Genomic DNA, 23092 nt, shown 5'->3' on the forward strand with positions numbered 1-23092 from the left:
TATACTAACATAATGACATAGTCTTGTGTATACAAAATATTAAAGAATCAACAAGAAAATTATTAGAACTAAGAAATAAATCCAGCAAGGTTACAGAACAAAAGACCAATATACAAAAATAAGTTGTTTTTCTATACACTATCAATGAATAAACTGGAAATACAATTAAGAAAACAATTCCATTCACAATAGCATCAAAAATATGAGGTTAGCAAAATAAGAGCCAGAATTATACATAACAAAATATAAAACATTGCTGAAGAAACTAAAAGAGGTCTAAACAGATGGAAAGAAATCTCATGTTCATAAATCAGAAAACTTAACTACTGTTAAGATGGCAATAATACCAAAATTGATCTACAGATTCAACATAGTACTTTTCAAAGTCTTAGCTGAGTATTTCCCAGAAATGTATAATCTGATCATAAAATTCAAACAGAAATGGAAGGGGTTAGGAGAGTCAAAATCATCTTGATGAAGAGTAACAAAATTGGAGGACTTGTACTTCTTATCAACTTACAGTAATCACAACAGTGTGATATTAACAGAAGAACAAACAGATCAGTGGAACAGAACTGAGAGTCCAAAAACGGACTTTCACATTATGGCCAATTACTTTCTGGCAAGGGAGCCAGGACAATACAAAGAAAAAAGAGGTCTTTTCAACAAAAACCTTTCCCATTCAGTCAACAGGAAATCCACATGTAAAAGAATGAAGATGGGGGAACTTTGCAGAACACTCGGTGAGAAGTGTAGGAGTAGCATCTGTGCAGGCTGCAACCAGCAACACACTCCTTTCTGCTCCCTCACACTGGTCTCAGAGCTCACCAGCTGTAGAAAATGGTGAAAGAAACCACTTAATATGATGTTTTGGGGGTCAAACCCAATGCCATCCAGGAAGAATTGAAAAAGGCTGACAGGCCCTGAAGTACCACCCTGATAAGAATCCATAAGAAGGAGAGAAGTTTAAACAGATTTTTCAAGCTTATGAAGTGCTCTCTGAAGCAAAGAAATGGGGATTATATGACAAAGGAGGAGAACAAGCAATTAAAGAAGGTGGAGCTGGTGGTGGTTTTAGCTCCCTGATGGACATCTCTGATGTTTTCTGGAGGAGGAGGAAGGATGCAGAGAGAAAGGTGAGGTATAAAGGTTGTGTATCAGCTCTCAGTAGCCTTAAAAGATTTATATATGATGCAAGAAGAAAACCAGCTCTGTAGAAGAATGTGATTTGTGACAAATGTAAAGGCTGAGACGGTAAGAAAGGAGTGGCAGGATGCTGTCCCAATTGCAAAGGTACTGGAAAGCAAATAAGAATTCATCAGATAGGACCTGGAATGGTTCAGCAAATTCAGTCTGCATGCATGGAGGGTCAAGGCCATGGGGAATGGATCAGTCCTAAAGATAGATGCAAAAGCTGAAATGGAACAAAGACAGTTTGAGAGACGATTTTTAGAAGTTCATATTGACAAAGGCATGAAAGATGGCCAGAAAATAACATTCCATGGTGAAGGAGACCAAGAAACAGACTGGAATCAGGAGATATTAGAAATAGACTGGAATCAGGAGATATTATCATTGTTTTAGATCAGAAGGACCATACTGTTTTTACTGGGCAAGAAGACCTTTTCATGTGTATGGACATAGTGCTGGTTGAAGCACTGTGTGGTTTTCAAAAGTCAGTATCTACTCTTGACAACTGAACCATTCTCATCACCTTTCATCAAGGTCAAACTGTCAAGCATGGAGATATCAAGTGTGCTAAAGGAAGGCATGCTAATTTATCGTAGACCATATGGAAAGGGTTGCCGAATCATTGAATTTAAGGTAAACTTCCCGGAGAATGGCTTTCTCTCTCCCAATAAACTCTTTCCTGGAAAAACTCCTACCTGAGAGGAAGGAAGTAGAAGAGACTGATGAAATGGACCAGGTAGAACTGGTGGACTTTGATCCAAATCAGGAAAGATGGCACCATCACAATGGAGAAGCATATGAGGATGGTGAACATCATCTTAGGGGTGGTGTTCCATGTCAGACCTCTTAATGGGGCCAGTGAATAACACTGCTGGCATTTTATATGTGATAGTGAAGGACTATAATCATATCTCACTGCTTGCCATTGTTTTTAATATTCAACTACAGTAGTGTTTTAAAAGTTAAATGAAGAATAAACCCCAACATAAAAGCTCTGATTTTGCCCTGTATATATGATTACTTCAGTGTGCAAGATAAGCTTAATACTTCTAAAAACCACTTTTCTTTTAATAGTTTGTTTATTTTGAGAGACAGAGAGAGAGCATGAGCAGGGGAAGGGCAGAGAGAGAGGGAAAGAATCCCAAGGACTTTTCGCACTGTCAGCGAGGAGCCCAATGCAGGGCTCGATCCCATGAACCGTGAGATCATGACCTAAGCTGAATATGAGAGTTGGACGCTTAACTGACTGAGCCACCCAGGTGCCCCTGTAAAAACCACTAAAAAAAAAAAAATCTCCCCTACCATTTCTTAGGCCATGTCTTATAACTGATTTCAGCTCTATATACATGAAACAGCTTGGACTGAAATGCTATTGACTTCAGTCTATGACCCTTAATTGTTTTGCTTTTTAAGTAAGCTCTATGCCCAATCTGCGGCTTGAACTCAAGACCCTGGGATCAGGAGTGCTGTGCTTAACTGACTGATCCAGCCAGGCACCCCTATGACCCTTAATTGTAAGCTACGATGTTATGAAGTTAAAACTTGTATTTAACTAGCAATCAGACAAAAAACTTAATTTGTAGAGAAGCATCGATCTGTAATTATATTAAGTGGGATTTGTTGTGATGTCTCTGCATTTATTCTATTGCCTCACCTGTTACTAGAAGATGGCATACTGTGTAATTTGGCCTGTGGTAACAGTGATCGAAATGATACCTCTCTAAAGAAGAGGTTTATCGTAATATGGTGCTGCTTGAGGGATTACGCTTGTAGAATTGCATGCCTTTCTGCTATGCCATCTTTTTATTTTTTATTTATTTATGTATATAATTATATAATCAGTCCTGGCTATACTTTTTTCCTTCTCTTTGGACCTTGATAAGCTTCGAGTAGTGACTTTGGGAGCAGGGTTACTTAGAGTGAAGCGATCTTTACATTGAGAAGTAATTTGCATGTATGAGATAGGAAGGTCTTTTAGATGTTTTTACAGGCTTACTTGAAACCATTTAACTTATGCTCCAAAATAACTATAATTTAATGTTAGTACTATAGCTTTAATTGTATGTTTAAAAGCACACAAGCTTAAATCTGGATATCAGAATTAAGCAATTCTTGAAATGTATGAATATCTCCTTAATATACTGATTACAAAGCAAAATAATAATAATAATAATAATAAAGAATGAAGTTGGGCCCCCTAATTCACACCAAATATGGAAATTCACTTGAAATGGAATACAGACTGAAATGTAATAACTAAAATTATAAAACTCTTAAAAGATAACATAGCGGTAAATCTTCATGACCTTGTATTTGGAAATGCTTTCTTAAATACAACATGAAAAGCACAAACAAAAAAGGAAAACAAATAAACTGAATTCTGTAAAAATTAAAACTTTGCGAAACAAAGGATATCATCAAGGAAGTAAAAAAACAACCCACAGAATGGGAGAAAATACTTGCAAATCCTGTATCTGATAAGAGACTTGTATCCAGTATGTATGCATTTATATATGTTTGTATGTATATATATACACATATATCTCATATATATAAGCCAGAACAATAAAAGATAAATAACCCAATTTAAAAATGGGCAAAGGATTTGAATAAACATTTATGCAAAGAAGACATACAAACAGCCAATAAGCACATGGAAAGATGCTCAATATCATCCTTCGTTGGGGAAATACAAATAAAAATCACAATGAGATACCACTAAACCTATATCAAGTAGGCTAAAATAAAAAGGACAGACAACAATAAATGTTGATGAAGATGTGAAGAAATTGAACCTCAGATATTTCTAGTGAGAATGTAAAATGCTGTAGCCACTTTGGAAAAGTTTGGCAATTCCTCAAAATGTTAAACACTGAGTTACTGAAAGACCTAAAACTTCCATTTCTAAATGTATACCCAAGAGATTTTAAAACAAAAGTTCACACACACACAACTGTATACAAATGATCTCAGGAGCATCATTCATCATAGGCAAAAGTGGAAACAACCCAAATGTCTACCAACAGACGGATGCCTAAATTAAATATGGTATATACATACAGTGGAGTATCATTCAGCCATAAATAGGGATAAAGTACTGTTCATGGTATTAGCATAAACCTTTCAAAGATAAACCTTGACAACATGATAACTTTAAAAAGCTAAGCATTGGGGCGCCTGGGTGGCGCAGTCGGTTAAGCGTCCGACTTCAGCCAGGTCACGATCTCACGGTCCGTGAGTTCGAGCCCCGCGTCGGGCTCTGGGCTGATGGCTCAGAGCCTGGAGCCTGTTTCCGATTCTGTGTCTCCCTCTCTCTCTGCCCCTCCCCCGTTCATGCTCTGTCTCTCTCTGTCCCAAAAATAAATAAACGTTGAAAAAAAATTAAAAAAATAAATAAATAAAAAGCTAAGCATAAAAGACTACATGTTGAATGATTCCATTTACAAGACATGTCCAGAAAAGGCAAATTCATAGAGACAGGAAGTAGATTGGTGGCTGCCAGAGGCTGGGGAAATAGAGTGTGACTGCTCACGGGTGCAAGGTGTCTTTTGGAAGGTGATGATAATGTTCTGAAATTTTTGATGATGATGGTATGAACCTGAATTACACTAAAAACACTTAAATTGTATATTTTAAAGGGGTGAATTTTATGGCCTATGAATTATATTTCAATGAAGCTGGTATTAAAAAATAAAATTGAAATATATTCTAGAAGGCTGTAGATAAGCTAATAGTATATAGACATACACTCATTATTAAGGATGGTCAGGAGTATTTTCGGGTTATCTCTGGTTTTTTTTAGAATGATGTTAAAATGGACAAAAAGAAGTGCTTTGTTGCTTGAAACATGCAGAGATCAGACCTAAATTAGTATTTTTTTTAATGCTGCCCTCCTTTAACGCTTCATTAAAAAGAATGTAGTAGGTGGCCCAAGGAAACTATAAAGCCCCAAACTGCAACCAAATTTCAATTAAAGCAAAGTTTAATTTCTGCATATTATATGCAACTTTGAGCCCAGGGAGTGAATAATCTTTCCTCTGCAATGTGTAAGTAGTGTTTCTCTTACCTGCCTCAGGACACATTTAGATGAAAGAAAACACATTCAATTATTGATGTAATGATTAATTGAAAGTACCCTTAAATTATCTATCATATTTAGGGCGCCTGGGTGGCGCAGTCGGTTAAGCGTCCGACTTCAGCCAGGTCACGATCTCGCGGTCCGTGAGTTCGAGCCCCGCGTCAGGCTCTGGGCTGATGGCTCGGAGCCTGGAGCCTGTTTCCGATTCTGTGTCTCCCTCTCTCTCTGCCCCTCGCCCGTTCATGCTCTGTCTCTCTCTGTCCCAAAAATAAATAAACGTAAAAAACAAAAAAACAATTTAAATTATCTATCATATTTATAGCAAAGTCCTTTGGCCCTGTTCAGGCAATACTACAACTCTTACAAGTATGTTCAAAATCAGCCATGCCTGCCTGCCTGCCTGGCTGCCTGCCTGCCTTCCTTCCTTCCTTCCTTCCTTCCTTCCTTCCTTCCTTCCTTCCTTCCTTATTTGATGAATTACAGTATTGAAGTAAGCAGAATGAATACTTAGGATATCGCCTGGATAATGACTGACTTTTTTATGTGCGTTGTCACATAGAAATACACTCCATCAGCTCAATATAGAACCATATTTGGACTGAATCTCCTTAGTGTTTGAAGTAAATTCCAGTGCTGCCCGTGGTGCTACATAGAGTGTCCAGGTGGGATTCCTAGTGATATCATCAGTCTATCACTAGTGAGTCTGATCTGGGATAGCAACACATGTAATAAGAACCATTTACCAGCCTATGAAAAACAGACAGTGGCTCCTGTGACACATATATAACTCACTGCCAAGTGTAACACTCAGGCAGGTGCATTTTCAGGGAACTAACAGGAGACAGGAGATGAGAATGGAGTGGTCATCAGGGGTAGGACAAGTGCACATTTTGCTAGACAGATTTTAATTTTAAGGGTATTTAAAAGGCACCTTTTAAGAGATGGTATTCTAAACCATCTTGACTAGAAATCAATCCATCTAGGAATTGGAAACTTTTAAAAATATACAGAATGTCAGGCCCCATCCCTAATCAGTTTGTTCAGAATCTTTGCATAGGGCTTGGGCACATAGAATTCTACTTGTAACCAGGTTTAAAAAAACTACTGGTCTGAGCAGATACACAGCTATACATTTTTCCCTATGAGTTACAAACTGCAACCAATGTTTCGCCATCCCTCTCAGTAACATATTTCACTCTGCTAACAAACACCACTATCAGCAAGTTATTTTATTACTTCTTTCTCCAGCCAAAGACTCTTTAGAGAGGATTAAAATTTATCCCATGGGCCCTAGTAAGGGATTGTCTCTCAGTTCCCCTTGATTTTTCAGTGTCTTTGGTATATGAGAAGCATATGTCTTTTTAACTCACAACAACAAAACAACAACAACAACAACAACAACAACAACAACAACCAGACAGAATAGTTTTTCAGTGAAATAAGATTCCCCTGTTAACCTAAAGGGACACTGTATGAAATGATGCATTTTCAGAGTTGTCTGTGGTACAGTCACTCACAAGCTGGGGTATAGGCAGGATTTCTCAGCCTCAGCACTACTGACATTTGAACTGGATAATTCTTTGCTATAGAATTCACTGTACAACGTTTAGCAGCATCCCTGGTCTCTAACCTCTGGATATGACAACAAAAAATGTCTCCAGACATTGTCAAGTGTTCCCTCAGAGCACAGGTAAAATTGCCCCTGTTTGAGAATCCCTGGAATATAGTTTTGTAAGAACTCAGCCCATATCAAAATTATAATATTTACACTAAACCTTTTGTTTACCACATTGAATATTATTCATTTTGACATTTATACTATGGACAAAATTTCAAATTTGGCTCATGTCTAGGAGTCTAATTATATATAATATCTCCTAATGCCAAGGAGCATTTTCTATTGAAGTCAATTTTGGTAGCACAGTCATAATCAGTTTCCTGCTTTGCTCCAGGCAAAAGAGAAAAATAAGATATCTCTCTCTCTCTCTCTCTCTCTCTCTCTCTCTCACACACACACACACACACACACACACACACACACACACACACATTCTGCAGTAGATATCTGGATAAATGGTCCTTGCTGGCTCAAGCTAAGACTCAGTTTTAGGAAAGTTGTTTTGTCTGACTCACATTTTCTGTGAGTTTAGTCTTTGACTAACATAGCCCTTAGGGTTGGGGAAGTTGAAGCATATAGTATTTTTGTTTAAAAGGCCTTTCCTCGAATTGAACACAATGTTGTTAGAGAAAACCCAGTATGGTTAAATGGGAATGAATGAAAATAGAAGATAGAAACATCAACATTCAAAGATAGAAACATCAACATTAAAAGGCGTTTCCTTGAATTGAACACAATGTTTTTAGAGAAAACCCAGTATGGTTAAATGGGAATGAATGAAAATAGAAGATATAAACATCAACTTTCAAAGTCAAGAGCATACCACAAAGACCAAGGATTCCCTAACAGAAAAAAGACTGAACCGATTAATCATAAAATTAGGTATTTTAGAGTTGAATTACATGCTTTATGATTTCTCTTTCTTCCCCTGGCTGGGAAGACATGAACAAATCATCCAATTTCTGAAACTCAGCTAAAAGAAAGCCTTTACTGCAAACAAAGGCAGAGACAGTGTAGCTAAAAGTAAGTCATGGAAAATGAATATTTTAAAATTCCTTTGGAATTACAAGGTCCCCTGACTAATAGCACAGAAATGATGGCCCAACATTACAATTTTTGCCCCAGTAAATATACACTATTTACATTACATTCGTGATAAAGTAGCAACCAGGAAGACCATCTTGACACAGCTTGGCATTTATAATGTCATTCTCTGCCTTCCTGTGAATATCCCATTTTTGTACAACGCTAAAGAAATCACATTTTCATTCTTCTGTAGTTCATTATAGCTCATTGCTGTAGCAACTGCCAAACCAGTCAATTTGTATAAATAATAGAACAAGCTTCTATTGTCTCTCATCTGACACAGTGCCAACTAGTCGGTCTACCTTCTCCAAGAGGGAAATCATGTTTTTAAACTCTTTATCTAATTTTAAGGTCCCTGGAGGTATCCTCAGTAAATTCTCCTGGAGCCCTGAACTGAGGGTATGTACTCAAGTACTTACTCCTTTAAATTAGGTCATAGAAAGACTACTGATTCCCATGTTGCCATTAGATAAAGAACAAACCCCTATGTGAGTATTTGCAAACCCAAGTGAATTTGTTTTCCTTCTGATGTTTTATAATACTGGCAATCTAGTGACCTTGTTTTTTCTAAATTACTCATCTCCCCAGCACATCAATTAATGTTTGCCTAATTCAGATTTCTGGAATCAATCACGCTTCCCTAAAGAAGTAAAAAGTGGCTGTGGGCTCCTTGTTTTACAACTTTAATTCTCAGCTTGGTTTTTGTCTTTCAGCATTATTTCTAGCAGTGAGAAGAATAGATAACAATCTTCTTACCCTGCATATTATTTGTGAATCCAAATTTTACAAAATTTGTAAGCCCAAAATGTACAAAACAGAAGTATTCAATGGTTAAATAAACTAAGGGTCTGTAAAAGTAAACAGGTACATAGCTATAGGGTCATCCTCATATACCTATAATGGTATGACCTACACCTAAAATTCTTAGAGATTTCTTCTTTTGAATAGCAATTCATTTCTCTTTTGCTACTTTAAAAGTTTTATACAGATGATTTTAGATTTATGGGAAAGTTGCCAAGATAGTACAAAAGAGTTTCCGTATACCCTTCACTCAGCTTCCTCTAATGGTAACTCCTAACATAACCACAGTGCATTTGCCAATACTAAAGAATTAACATTCAGATTTTACCAGTTTTTCTAATGATGTCCTCCCCCTCCCCCCCCCCACAAGTATCCAATCCAGGACATGACACTACATTTACTAAGATTCCTTTTATAAATACAAACATTTCCAGGCAATGTAATTTATTAAATTACCAACCAACCCTATTATGAACTCATTTATTACATCACTCTTCTTCTGGAAGGAAAAGATAAGGGCAGCATAAAAACCCTGGGCTTGTGAGGGAATATAAAGGAATTGTGAAGGGAAGGAAATGCTGCCAAGATAGGAGGGAACAAATCAAAGCCAAAAGACATTCAGTTTTGCCTGGGGCAGGCCCTGTGCGGCTAAGTGTAATTAGCTTCCTCAATTACTACATCTGACAAACTAATTTTCATTTGAGAGAAAACAACAAATCATTAATTACGGTAATAAGTCATGGATTAAAATCTTTGTGTGTGGATTCTACATGCTCTGTGATTTGCGCCCTTGGTCAGTCACCGTTTTGCTTCCTCAGACTCTCCAGCACCTCACTCCTGGGAATCCGGTGTGAACACATCTCTGATGCCCAGTCCTGGACAGCACTACTCACTGATGCCACAGAACCAATTCTGAGCCAACTCTGCCACTGGATATACCTCCTTGTGAGGCCCTTAGTAGCTAGTCTTCTTCTGATAGCTACCCAAAAGCAAAGATGTATTTTTTAGAAGCAGCAAAGTATTGTGATTAAGAGCTTGAACTTTGTAGTCCAATTTGGGTTGAGATCTTAGCTACAACTTAATAGTCTTGATCTTGGGCAAATCAAATAACCTCCCCGAGCCTCGATTTACTCATCTGTAAAGCAGGGGCAAGAACAGAACCTAGTTTTTTTTTAATTTTTTTTTAACGTTTATTTATTTTTGAGACAGAGAGAGACAGAGGATGAACAGGGGGAGGGGCAGAGAGAGAGGGAGACACAGAATTGGAAGCAGGCTCCAGGCTCTGAGCCATCAGCCCAGAGCCCGACACGGGCTCGAACTCACGGACCACGAGATCGCGACCTGAGCTGAAGTTAGACGCTTAACCAACTGAGCCACCCAGGCTCCCCTAGTTATTTTTCATAAGGGGACTGAACGAGATGATCTCCACGACTATGTGCTTGACATATTAGTCATCCTTGACACACATAAGGTCAATCATATCCTTGTTCTTAAACCAATCCTCCAGTCGGGAAGGACAAAGGACAATGGTTTCCGTCCTGCTATCCAGGGAGGTTTAGAATTTACCTGCCTCATCAGATGTATGATCTTGGGGATCAGCCATGATTCTTGAGAACTTGTTGTGTTGCTTTCTATATCTCCTTTACTGCCAGGCAGACCTGGGATCCTTTTCTCACATGAACATCCCTAAGGCACTCCTTTTCTCCCTTCCACATTGTCTCATTGGAATTTAGACTTGAACTAGACACCTGCTCCCAAGACCTCCTGGTTATACTGCCAGGCACTATACTAGGCCCTCAGGATGAGGAAAAAGCAGTGGAAAAAAAAATGTTTTGTGCCCGCAAAAGTTTTATCTGTAGTCACCCACAGCTGGAGTTCTAGATACAAACCACCCTTTCTCTTGATTGCCTGTACAGATTTGTCACTGGGCTCCAATTAAGGGAAATTCCAACATCAGTCTCCCTTGGCCTGTGCTATCCCCTGCCTGGGCCAGAGCCTCTGGCCATTCTCTGCTGTAGGGTCAAGTTTGTGAGCATTGGTGTCAGACCTATCGCCTCCTTTCTACTTGATTTTCGTATGTTAGGCGTTGCCATGACCATCACATTTCGCAACAGAGTTGCACTTCATAAGAGCAATAAAAGCATCCATGAGGTTATAACCTTACTAGTAATAATAAACGGAAACTGTCAGAATTACCTACTTTAAGTAACTAACTGGTTTAGAGATTTAAATACTCTGTACCTCCACGTGTCTTGAATCTTGAGTGGGAAACTCAGGGAATCACATAGCTAGTGATTCCTACATTCAAATCATACATTATCTATCAATAATATGTATTTTTGTATGAAGAGATCTGCTTATATAGGAAGCAAATATATTTAGAACAATGGCAAAGTTATATTGTTTTACAAGCTGTGCCTCTGTGGGGAGAGATCAGTGCTTCTGTAGTATATGCTGTTCTATCAGTATTCATCACCTATCACATTTACAGTCTGAGACTTGCTTTCAGTTCCTTTGACCACCTAAAGCATTTCTTACCACAGGACATTTGCATGTGCTGTGCAATTACCTTTAAAGGAATTCTCTTCCACAGACCACCTCCTAAGTCGACTCTGAGGTCTAATCTTAAGCCTCTCCTCAGAGAGGCTTTCATTCTCTTCCAGACTAAATTAAATTGCTTGTTATAGCTGCTCATTATAGCTGTCTCTCATTCTTCATGGCATATGTTACAATTATTTGTGAGCAGCATAGTCAAGTAATCAAGAGCACAGGCTCTGGGTCTATTGAATGTTTGTGTTTAAATCTGGTTTCAGTGCTTAATGGGGTAAATCACATGAATAAATGACTTAATTTCTCTATGCCTCACCAATAATAGTACCTACCTCACAGAGTTGTGTTGAAGACTTAAGGAAATTATCCACATAAAACACAGAGTCTGGCATATAGTAAGCTCTCAGTAAATGCCAACCACAACAATTATGATTTAATATAATAATAACAACAGTAATAATACTGTATTGTCAGTAAATAGATGCTTAATTACTAAATAACTGAGAAACTAGATACAAGTCAGATTTCTCTTGGTCAGAGTGTCCTGTTTAGATAAAGGGAAAAGTTGCTGGCTCATGAAATTAAGTAAGAAAACAAAGTTAAGAGCAACCTGAGAGATCAATAACTTTCACAAGTTCAATCAAAAAAGTAAAGGAAACAATTTACCATAGTCAAAATGCAGCCGTAGGTTCTTGAAAAACTTTTTAGAGGGGGAAAAAAGAAACACAAATGGTCAAGTGCTAAAAAGTACCATTTTCAGTAACAAAATCTAATTAAGATATGATCAAATAAACAGAAATGGACATTTACTTTACCTGATGCATATGTTCCTGGAAAGGTATATGAGGGCATTCAAAGTTGAGTGCACAAAGGGAAATTACTAGTTAAAGGATTATTGTGATGGGCGCCTGCCTGGCTCAGTTGGTGGAGCACATGGCTGTTGATCTCTGGGTCGTGAGTTTGAACCCCATACTGGATGCAGAGATTACTTTTAAAAAAAACTCTTAAGGGGCGCCTGGGTGGCTCAGTCGGTTGGGCGGCCAACTTCGGCTCAGGTCATGATCTCGCGGTCAGTGAGTTCGAGCCCCGCGTCGGGCTCTGGGCTGACAGCTCAGAGCCTGGAGCCTGCTTCTGATTCTGTGTCTCCCTCTCTCTGCCCCTCCCCCGTTCATGCTCTGTCTCTCTCTGTCTCAAAAATAAATAAACGTTAAAAAAAAATTAAAAAAAAAACTCTTAAAAAAAGGATTACTATGACAAAACAAATCACAATATTTTAATTGTTTTTCTCCTATAATCTTGCATCTTAATATATTGAATTTAGTCTTAGATGAAGGTTCACCAGAACCTTAAATTTAAATTAATTTAAATACAGGCACACTGTAAAAGCCACATAAACTCAAGATACCTAAATGTGAAATTTTGGAAACAGCCTGTTTAGTAGCAAAGAATAATATTAGCACTGTGCCTTAAATCCCTAGGAAAATAAACTAGGCTTCTAAGCACCGATATAATTACAAGACTCCTTATGAAATCAGAGTACCAATTCCATTTAAAGGCTTGGATTCACTTCAGGGATGGGTATATAACTACAAAGAAATATTCAAACAGGGATTTTAGAAGTGTACCTTTCCAATAAAGTAGAGATACAAGAATTCCTGCAATGCTTGTGTTACTGACTAAAACAAAAGGAAAGCCTCTGAAGTAACCATGGTCACAATACAAAACTATTTTTCAAACGCTAGCATTGTTGGGTCGCCTGGGTGGCTCAGTCGGTTGAGCGTCCGACTTTGGCTCAGGTCATGATCTCACGGCTCGTGGATTCAAGCCCCACGTCAGGCTCTGTACTAACATCTCAGAACCTGTAGGCTGCTTCAGATTCTGTGTCTCCCTCTCTCTCTGCCCCTCCCCTGCTCATGCTCTGTCTGTCTGTCTGTCTCTCTCTCTCTCTCTCTCTCAAAATAAGTAAATGTTAAAAAAAAAATTTTAATGCTAGCATTGTTTAAAATGAACAGTAAAACAACCCTATTTTTAATAAGATAATATTATAATAATCTTATAATGCATAATTTTCATATTTCTAATCAATATGTAAGATGAACATTCCCAGGACCTATTTCCAAGTGTATTTAAATTTGGCCAAAGCGGAATCATTCACACAGATATATAAAAACCAAAGTTTGAAATCTCTCTCACGGGTCAAAAATAAGCTCCCTTCTTCCCTAAAACCCTTTTTAGCTTTATGATTGCAATACTAAAACAATCCATTTCTTCATTCTTATTCAAACTCACAGTTTATAAGCACACTCCCAGTTCCTACTTTTCACCTGCCATTTTACTAAAGGCATTTACCTTTTGTTCATACAAATGTACTCACAATGATAATGATTAAAACACCTTAATATATGTATTGCTTTTAAATACACCTTTATTCTTGTTTAATGAATTACCTTCACTTAAGGCTTGTTCATAGGCTAGGTGTCTTTAATTTACTTAGTGTTCTTTTCTTTCCTTACGTAATAAGTTCTTAGAGGTTGCACATCAGGTAATTAACACAGTATTAGATAATAAAAGACACCTGACTGGAGCAAGGGTAATTGAAAAATTATGAGACTAACACCATGGCTGCCCAGCACGCTAATGGCTTATTCAACAAATACTCTCTGGCACCTTCTAAGTATGGGGCTTTATGTTATGTTCTATGGGAGATGCCCAAGCCTTGTTATCAAATTGCTTAGAGACTGCAGTTCAATATTCCTTCCAGCTTCCAAGCTAGAAGGAACTCAGAGGCATATAGGATTTTCCAGGCACTTCTGCAAATTATAATGGGTGCAGATCATTATGAGACTTGGTGACAACCTTGGCTCTTACATTTCCAGAACAACAGGAACTGGCAAGGTTATAGATCTTAGGATGCTGTCATTTTTTCTTCTGCTCCTCTCCTAGCAACAGATGCAGTTACAGGAAATGCCTTAGAAATTGGGGTTCATTAGCTATTTTAAAAGCTGGAGATTTTTATAAAGGGTGGAAATTGCACCCAAAAATATCTCAGGGCTATGAAAACCACTCAGAATCCTTGAGTTCTGTGTTTAAGATCTTCAAATGATGTGTAATCAGAAAGGAGACCTCCATCACGTAATTAGCTTCACCTTCACTCCCGCTGAGAGAGACAGAGTCTATCACACCCATTTATTTCCCCTTATTGTATGGGAAAAAAATTCTTACTGTCGGAATATTTTTAAAGTGTTCATATCTTCATCTTTGAGACTTGTATTTGCTTATTGACAATTTTACAAAAGTTGATTCCATTTGAAGAGAAAGGTTATTTCAAGGACATAAAAGAATTATTCTCAGTTATATCTAACATAACCATCATGACTGATAATAAAGCCAAAATATTAATGAGGAGAAATCTCAAATTTCATCTGAAGTTGCTGGACATCGTTTCTATTTCAAAGAGGATGGCACTAAATAGGGGTCTGAAAAGAAACCCATAATTTATGCTCTGAATCTCTGACAAATTAGGAGTAATGTCTGTTACACTATGCAGGTCACAGCCTGTCAGGTAAGCATTTCTTACTGTGTGGCAGAGACAATGCATGTATTAGCTATGTAAATGTGAGATCTATACACAATTTCCAGGTTAGAATATGTTTAAAGAATATGGTCATAAATAATGTGTAGTAATATCAAGCCTGATTCTGTAATGTCTGGGCATCCACAAATTATTCATAAGGAGTAAGCAGCAAATCTTTTAGATAGATCTAACGAACTAATACATGGTATCACTAAAATAATGATGTAGAATATCATAATAGGTTATATATTGCTAACAAATGAAACTCCTAAATCTTAAATGGTAGTTGCAAAAATTAGTTAGAAAGCAGCCTGCTCAAGTTACTCAGTCCAGGGTGTATTTCATGATTTTTTTCTCCCCATTCTTTTCTTAAACATCACATCCAGCCAAGACCTCTGTAATGTGGGGGAGTGAACAAATGATCATGGTGATCATAATGAGCAATCACTGGTCAGGAGGTCTGATAGGGAGCTGCCTTCTGCAAAGGAACTGAGAAGTGCTAGCCAGGTGTCTAATACCTAGATTCCTTCAGGTTGAGTAAAATAATACCTCTGTGTCAAGAAACAAGTAAGATCTAAGAATCAGAAAACTAGATTCTACTCTTAGTTTTGCCATGAATAGTTGGGGTGAGTGAACTTGGGGCAGGTAGCATAACCTGTCCGAGCACCAGATTCCTCATCTGCAAAACGGTAACAGCAGCTGGCCTATCTCACAGGTTGGTGAGTATCAAATAAGACAACAGATACTCGGGGCGCCTGGGTGGCTCAGTCGGTTGAGCGTCCGACTTAGGCTCAGGTCACGATCTTGCGGTATGTGAGTTCGAGCCCCGCGTTGGGCTCTGTGCTGACAGCTCAGAGCCTGGAGCCTGTTTCAGATTCTGTGTCTCGCTCTCTCTCTCTGACCCTCCCCCATTCATGCTCTGTCTCTCTCTGTCTCAAAAGTAAATAAACGTTAAAAAAAAATTATTAAAAAAAAAAAGACAACAGATACTCACAGTATCAAATAAGACAATAAGATAAGATGGGAAAGTATTGTGTTAGAGGTAGAAGACTCAATACACAGAGAGAATTAAAATCTAATTTCAAGACTCAAAGCTTTTTAAACCAACTCTAGATATCTGAATGTGCGCGGCACGTGAGGACATAGGTGTGGACACAAAGACACACGAAAGCACACAAAAGGCTTGTGTTGCCAACTCTTGGATCTGTAAAACTCTAAGAGCCTCAAATCTTCCTGAATACTCCAGCCAACCTCCAGCTATTCAGATTTTAGTCTAAGAGTTCTATTTAGCCGTTGGTCTGATGATGGTTTGATCCTGGGACTATAAAAGACTGTTTACATTTTCCTGGGTCACAGGCTCTTTTAACTTATCCAAGTGTTTGATTGGTCACATACCCACTTAAAAAAATTAACATTTATTCATTTCTAAGAGATGGAGAGAGACAGAGCATGAGTTGGGGAGGGGCAGAAAGAGAGGGAGACACAGAATCCGAAGGAGGCTCCAGGTATGAGCTGTCAGCACAGAGCCCGATGTGGGGCTCGAACCCATGGACTGTGAGATCATGACCTGAGCTGAAGTCAGATGCTTAACTAACTGAGCCACCCAGGCTCCCCACATAACCACTTTTAAAAAGAAGAATAAGCCAAAATGATTGTTTTATACTTAAGGGACATGTTACATACGGTCACACAGAGAGCAAGGAGGGGCTAAAAGGGACAATGGAATGCTCTCCCAATGGCCTTTCTTATCAGACATCATGGGAGTGAATGCTGACCCACTATGGTTTATAAACCTCTTTTTTTTTTTTTTTTTTTTTTTAGCTCAGAAAATATATGGAAGAGAACATGTGGATTTTGAGTTGCTAAGTAATGAGGCATCAAGATTTTATGTCTGCAGGGAGTTTTTAACCCATCTTGGAAAAAAATGTACTGCTTATTAATAAGGAAGATATAGTATGCATTTTTAGAGAAATTTAAGTAAAATCAAGCTTAGTTTTTCAGATGAGAAGGTGATAGTGCTACAATATGTATTCAAAAATAGAGAAAGAACCAAACATTTCCTTAACATCAGAGGTTAAGTGCCAGCTAACTGCTCTATCTATAAGTGTTAGAGACAGGAAAGAGGGGACTTTAGTTTAGTCACTGGTTAAAGTAATTACCTTGGTATTGAAGGGAAACGGAGTTCCCTGTAAGTACTTCCTTACTGATAATCATAAGATACAAGTTGCCTCTTTCACATTCTAAAAGAAGAGAAACAGTGAACTGAGTAACAGTCAGGAGAATCTAAAAAATGAATTATCTATTTTTTAAAAAATCTAAAAATCTATTCATCTTTTTCTTGGTCTTAAAAATCAAGTACCATTGCAACTAAATCCTCAAAAGTCAGTATCATCTCTTCGTATAAGTATTTCCTCCTTAGTATCTTAATATCCAAAACCAGCCAAGTCGACCAACCACCAAGCTCTCTCATTACCCTCTCACCTACCACCTCCCCCTCCCCACCCCAGAGCTTCCAGGTGGTTCTGCAGGGGACTACAGCTAAAGATCACTGGGCTTTTGAGGAAATTATCCGTTGAGAAAGAGAGACCAAAACAAATAGGTAGGGAAAAAAAATAAAGAAAATAGAGATCGCACAGAGATACAAAGAAAAAATGGTGCTGTTAAAATATTTTGATTAAAAAAAGAAATATTCAAAAGGAAGAGAAATGTATAAATTTTGAAATATTATAGCAGAGCTGAAAGACTGATACAGGATTTGGAAGGTAAAGCTGAGGGAGTCATTCAGAAGGTAGAGCAAGAAGATAAGAGAATATAGGAACGAAGAAAAGAAAAGAAAGAAAAGAAAACTGAAAGGAGCTGGTTCAGAATATCTAACGTCATGACAGAGGCATTTCAGAAAGAGAACAGAGAAAATGAGGATGAGAATGGGATTCATCCTCAGTGAAATAATTCAATAAAATTTTCTAGACCTGAAGAACATGAGTTTGCAGATAGCAGACCCCAATGAGTTTCTAGGACAGTGGACAAAACAACCATAACAATACATATCATTGCAAAATTCCACAAATCCTACCAATTTATAAAGAACAAAAGTTTTCCCAAGAAGGGTCAAGAAGCAGAATGAGATTGGTGTTTTCAAGCCACTCTGGAGGCTAGAAGGCACTGGAGCATTGCCTTCCAAACCAACGAAGAATTCTATACTCAACCTACTAATCAAGAGTGTAGAATTCAGACCAACAAAGTCTAAAAACTTCTTTTTTTTTCCTACTGAGGAAGGTACCAGAGGATGTTCACTTTCAAACAATAGCAATGCCAAAAGTGGAGATGAGGTTGGAACATATCAAGAAAAAGGAGTGTGTAAAATAAAGGAAACTGGAGATCCAACGCAGGAACAAAGAGGGAAATCCCAGGGTACCAGCTGTGCAGCAGGCCTAGGGAATTACAGATTACAGATTACAACAGGCCAGGCCAGATGGCTCCAAGAGCGCTTCCTTCAAGAGGTCTAAACCGATGGAAAACTTGATGGGTTTGAATATATTGAGAGAAAGTTTACGCAATTAGGGGAGAAACAAACACTTAGAAAATAAAGCAAATGAAAAAACAAGAAAATTATTAATTCCGGGGAAAACAAAAAGCCTGGAAAGGAAAAGAAATAACGGTGCCATGTCGGACTCAGATGTGAACGGAATTTACATAATCAATATTATAGACTATTAAAATTGGTCTAACCAAAATTACAAAAATAACAGTCTGGCCTTCCATTCAGGAAACGCAACTGATAATGCCTAAAATAGGAAAACCAAGAATGAGCAAAATAAGCATGTTATATAGAGACTCAGAGGAACATTCTGAAAGAATCAGCTAAAAGAGGAGCAGCGTGGTGACCATGAATAGTAGAAAACACACACAGTAGGCAATGTGTGGCATTAACGACTTCTTGGAGGGGCAAAAATAGACTTTATATTTTTTTTAAGACACTGAAAAGTCAGATTTTCTGCTGTGTGCAGTGGAACCCATTCCTAAATGATACAAATTCCAGGAAGCAGATCTTCTGGTTGGTTGATACTGTTTACAGAAATTCTCTACTTTTAGTAAATTCTTCATCTCACAATTTATACCAAAAGGACCTACTTTGATTATCCTGCTGTTACCAACCACCCTCCTCTACTAATTGGGGGCCCCCCCCCCCCCCCCCCCCCCACTCCCCAATGCAGGGCTGCTCGGGAGCTTACTTTGTTATCCCTCTCCTGACATGCCTGGGGCGTCCTCTGCTCTCACAGCATGCTTTTACTTTGCCCTTTGCCCCAAGCGTTATGAAATGAATTACTTATTACACTACTAAGTAATGTCATTTCCTCTCATCCTTTTGTCACTCGGGCCTTGAAAGCAATAGCTCATCCATCTTCTTTTCAGAGCAAGGCCCAAATAAGTAGGTCTTAAAATCATCAGGACCTCAAGCTAGGTCTAATCAACTGGAACCAGAGGAAGGAGGAGAAGGCATTCTGTGTCAGTTTCTTGCATATGTTGGAATTATTTTCTTTGGCAGAAACATGTCACATTCTTTCCTTGTGACAGTCAGCAGAGCCGATCACAGGGCTACACAGCGGGCCAGTGACGAGGCTCGACAACCTGGCAATCTCGCCATTATCCCAGCGCCCTGGTCACAGCCCTGCAGGAGCCAGATTACCCTTCGCGCCAGGAGAAAAACTCACATCTTCTGCATGGATTGCAGTGCACTCACACTGCTTCAAAGAACAAACATTGGCCGTTGTAGCACTGGTAACGACAATACCAATAAAATTCTCTTGACACGAGACAGTTAAAGTTCCCTTTTTAAGAAACTAATATATGAATATATCTTGAAGTCTATTCTGGACAATCATGTGCTTCTAAACAAGCAAGAGACTGACTTTCCTTGTTGTATATGAAGTTGTAATATGTCCTCTTTCTTGGGCTGGACTAATAAGCAAAGATAACCCGACCCGTTCTCCTACAGTTAATTAAACATTGTTTAAGTTATTACTGAAAGGAAATTGTAAGGCTTAAAAGAAAAACTATTTTGACTCAGTATTAATGTCCAATTATTCTATTTTTTAAAACCTTTTGCATAAAAAGATTTAAAAAATAAATTATAGATATTAATTCATATTTAAGTAAAAGAATATATAAGAATTTCAGACTCGAAGTAACTGCTCTTTCATTATACCTCTCTCTCAGTGTTACTTTCTAAAATATACCCTGCTTGTGGGGCAACAATGGAAACCAATCATACCTAAATAAAAATAAATTGCATTTATCTGAAAAATGGCATAATGTAGAGCAGCCTATTATTTTTACCTGGTATATAAAGTCATATGGAAGGGCCTGGGTTTAATCACAAGAGGTACTGTAAAACACATTTGTGACATCCTCTAACCTAACTCACGCCTACGTGAGAGATTGGTACATCTTATGAATTAAACATAAGTTCTGATTTATGTTCAGTTATCCCTCATATCAAAAACTACAGTAGCAGAGCTGTGTCACTGTGAATTCATTTAATGATATTGATGAGACAGCCAGCACAGAGATTGCAAAGTAACCGCCAGTGCATAGCACAGCCCTATAAATCACTTCTGCAGAGTGTTTGAGCAATAAATAACAAGTCATTAATTCACGGTAAGTTATGCTAAGAAGCTGAAACTACATATGTACCAGATTGTAAATAAATGCCTCTGGTACGATATTTGAAACGGGCAATGTTTAGCATTAAAACAGTTTTATAAGAGCAAAAATTCATTGAGCAGATTTAATTCATTGTGGAATTTCCCTTGGCAGACATAAACCAACACAGAATTTTTAAAAAATCAACCCCCCAAACTTCTTTAATCCAGAGGGAAACACATTTCAGTTATTAAATCCAGTGGAACTTTTTTTAGTGCCTGAAATTATGAATCTATCCAGTGAGTGACATAATGGTTCTGCCATAAAGCCCCTGAATAACCTTATAGCATTTCCTTAAAGAATATGCTGGTGAGAATGAGGCCATTTATTCAAATGGTTTGCCTTGGTGCATCCACAGGACCAGCAGAAAATAGGTAGCTGTGGCCACAGCCATTTGCTCTCCCATGTGAATCAAAAAACATTTAAGTTCAAGTGACTTTCACTAACCTTCAGCTATCACTATCTGTTACCACCCAGTGAGCACTCCCTAATCACCCTTTCTTCCCAGGCCCTCAGAGACTGAGTCCCTCAAGCTGCCTAGGGTGACACCATCTGACCCTATCTGTCCGTCCTGAGCCTCCTGCAGATCCCATGCCACACATCTGGCCCCCTCCTCTACTCCGAGTCCTGCCTCTGCCACGTGGCTGCTAAAAAGCCTTTCAAACAAATTTGTTTCCAGATTAATTCTTCCTGGAAATCAATGGACAATTTAATGGGAACATTAATGGGAACAGCAACCTAGCTGAAAATAGTGACTCTGGACATAAGCTCGTATGCTACTTCTGACAGGGAAGGGACATATTTGAAGGGAAAGGGGGCCTTGCTTGTGGCTGGCTAACACTGGATTTTCCTGGGCTGTAGGGTATTTGCATATATATAACAAAAATTAATCTTTTCTTTTTCTTACAGCTTTGTAATCTGTAATCAAGGAACTCTAAATGAGGTCTCATCAGCCAAGAGTGTTTATCTGATCCTTTATGCAGAATCTGAATACAAGGGTCCTAAATACAGTAGCATTCTAACTATATTACATTCCAAGCTTATGTCTAATTTTCTGCTTACTATCACCTTAAGGCCCCTTTTATCATTACTGCATTCTAATTGTAGCTTATCTAATAACAGTGTTTAAAATTGCTTCCTCTCTAGATACATTTGCTTGCATTTTTAAGCTTCAATTTTGTTGTTATTTCCTGACTATCTCTAACATTCTCTAGGGACCATTTGAATTCTGTCTTGTTCCTCACTGGTATTTAGTAACAAACACTTCTTCACTTAGCATCATCTGAGAATTTAATTAACTTGCTGTTTTCTGTTGTTTCAGGTCAATAACGATGATGTTAATGTAGATGTAACATTAGTCTCCCTGGAAGGTCACTGGAAGCCTGTACTCTCACTACATAAGTGGCCAATTATCCCATATGATCCTCTGATCAGGTTTTTGCTTGTTTCTAATTATGTGGTAATGTTCACATCCTTGTCAATTTCAAGTTTCTCAGTAAAACTGAGAAAAGATAATAGCCAATAGACAATGCTCTGTGTTTTTACAGTTACTGACACCCAGGAGTATCCAGGAAGCATACACTGAAACAATTCTTCATGGTTTCCTCCAAATAAATTAGGAAAATGCTAAGTAAAAGTAACTTTATCTTTGGATGGGGAAACTGAGGCAGAGAAGCCAATGACACCAGAACTTTAAAAAGTCGATGCAACTACTTCTGTCTTTACTTATTTTAAGGGGAGGTTACATGTTATTCATTGAAGCCAGCATAAATATGTATAAGAATGCTCCATTATTTGGGCATAGTTGGGAAATTGGTTTTTCCATATAAGTAAATTTTCCAGATGAGTCCAAAAAACTGAAGTTTATTCCATGGGCATAGCAAGAAAGTCTTAAACTTGGAGTACCAAGAACTGTAAAGAGAAGATCTTTGAGAAAAGGAGCAATGCTTGAAGAGTTCCTTCCTCTGTGTTTTTTTCATCTTCTTTCTCTCTTTTTATTGTAATATGCCAGTTTTGACTCCTTAAGTGGCTCAGAAGACCATTCTTTTTCCTTTTCTTTTCTTTTTCTCTTTTTTAATGTTTATTATTTTTGAAAGAAAGAGAAAGAGAGAGAGGGAGGGGCAGAGAGTGAGGGAGACAGAGAATCCAAAGTAGGCTCTGCACAGACAGCAAAGAACCCGATGCAGGGCTTGAACATTTGAACCATGAGGTCATGACCTGAGCTGAAATCAGATGGTTAACCGACTGAATCACCCAGGCACCCACCCCTCTTTTATTTTAAATCTTTCTTTTCTTTTTATTCCCCCAAACAGTGGTTTTCCTAAGCCTTCAAAATAATACTGACTAATCAGTTTATGAACCATATAAGTAGACTCCAGGCTATAATATTTTTAAATGTGTATTTTTTTGTTTTCTTGTTCTGCCTTTTACATACAGCCAGCAATCAACCTGTGGTCATTGGCAATGCATTGATAAAGGGCTCACACCGGCC

At 38.1% G+C, this 23092-nt stretch overlaps 1 protein-coding gene and 1 pseudogene across 3 annotated transcripts in view; one reads left to right on the forward strand and one right to left on the reverse strand.

The window, feature by feature from the left end:
• Positions 1–23092, reverse strand: part of RELN (reelin) — a 532794-nt gene that overhangs the window by 332160 nt on the left and 177542 nt on the right. The window lies entirely within an intron of this gene.
• On the forward strand, positions 841–2186 carry LOC121028846 (dnaJ homolog subfamily A member 1-like; annotated as a pseudogene).

The sequence above is a fragment of the Herpailurus yagouaroundi genome, unplaced genomic scaffold, assembly GCF_014898765.1.
Source record: "Herpailurus yagouaroundi ecotype Mexico unplaced genomic scaffold, PumYag 100, whole genome shotgun sequence".
Taxonomy (NCBI): domain Eukaryota; kingdom Metazoa; phylum Chordata; class Mammalia; order Carnivora; family Felidae; genus Herpailurus; species Herpailurus yagouaroundi.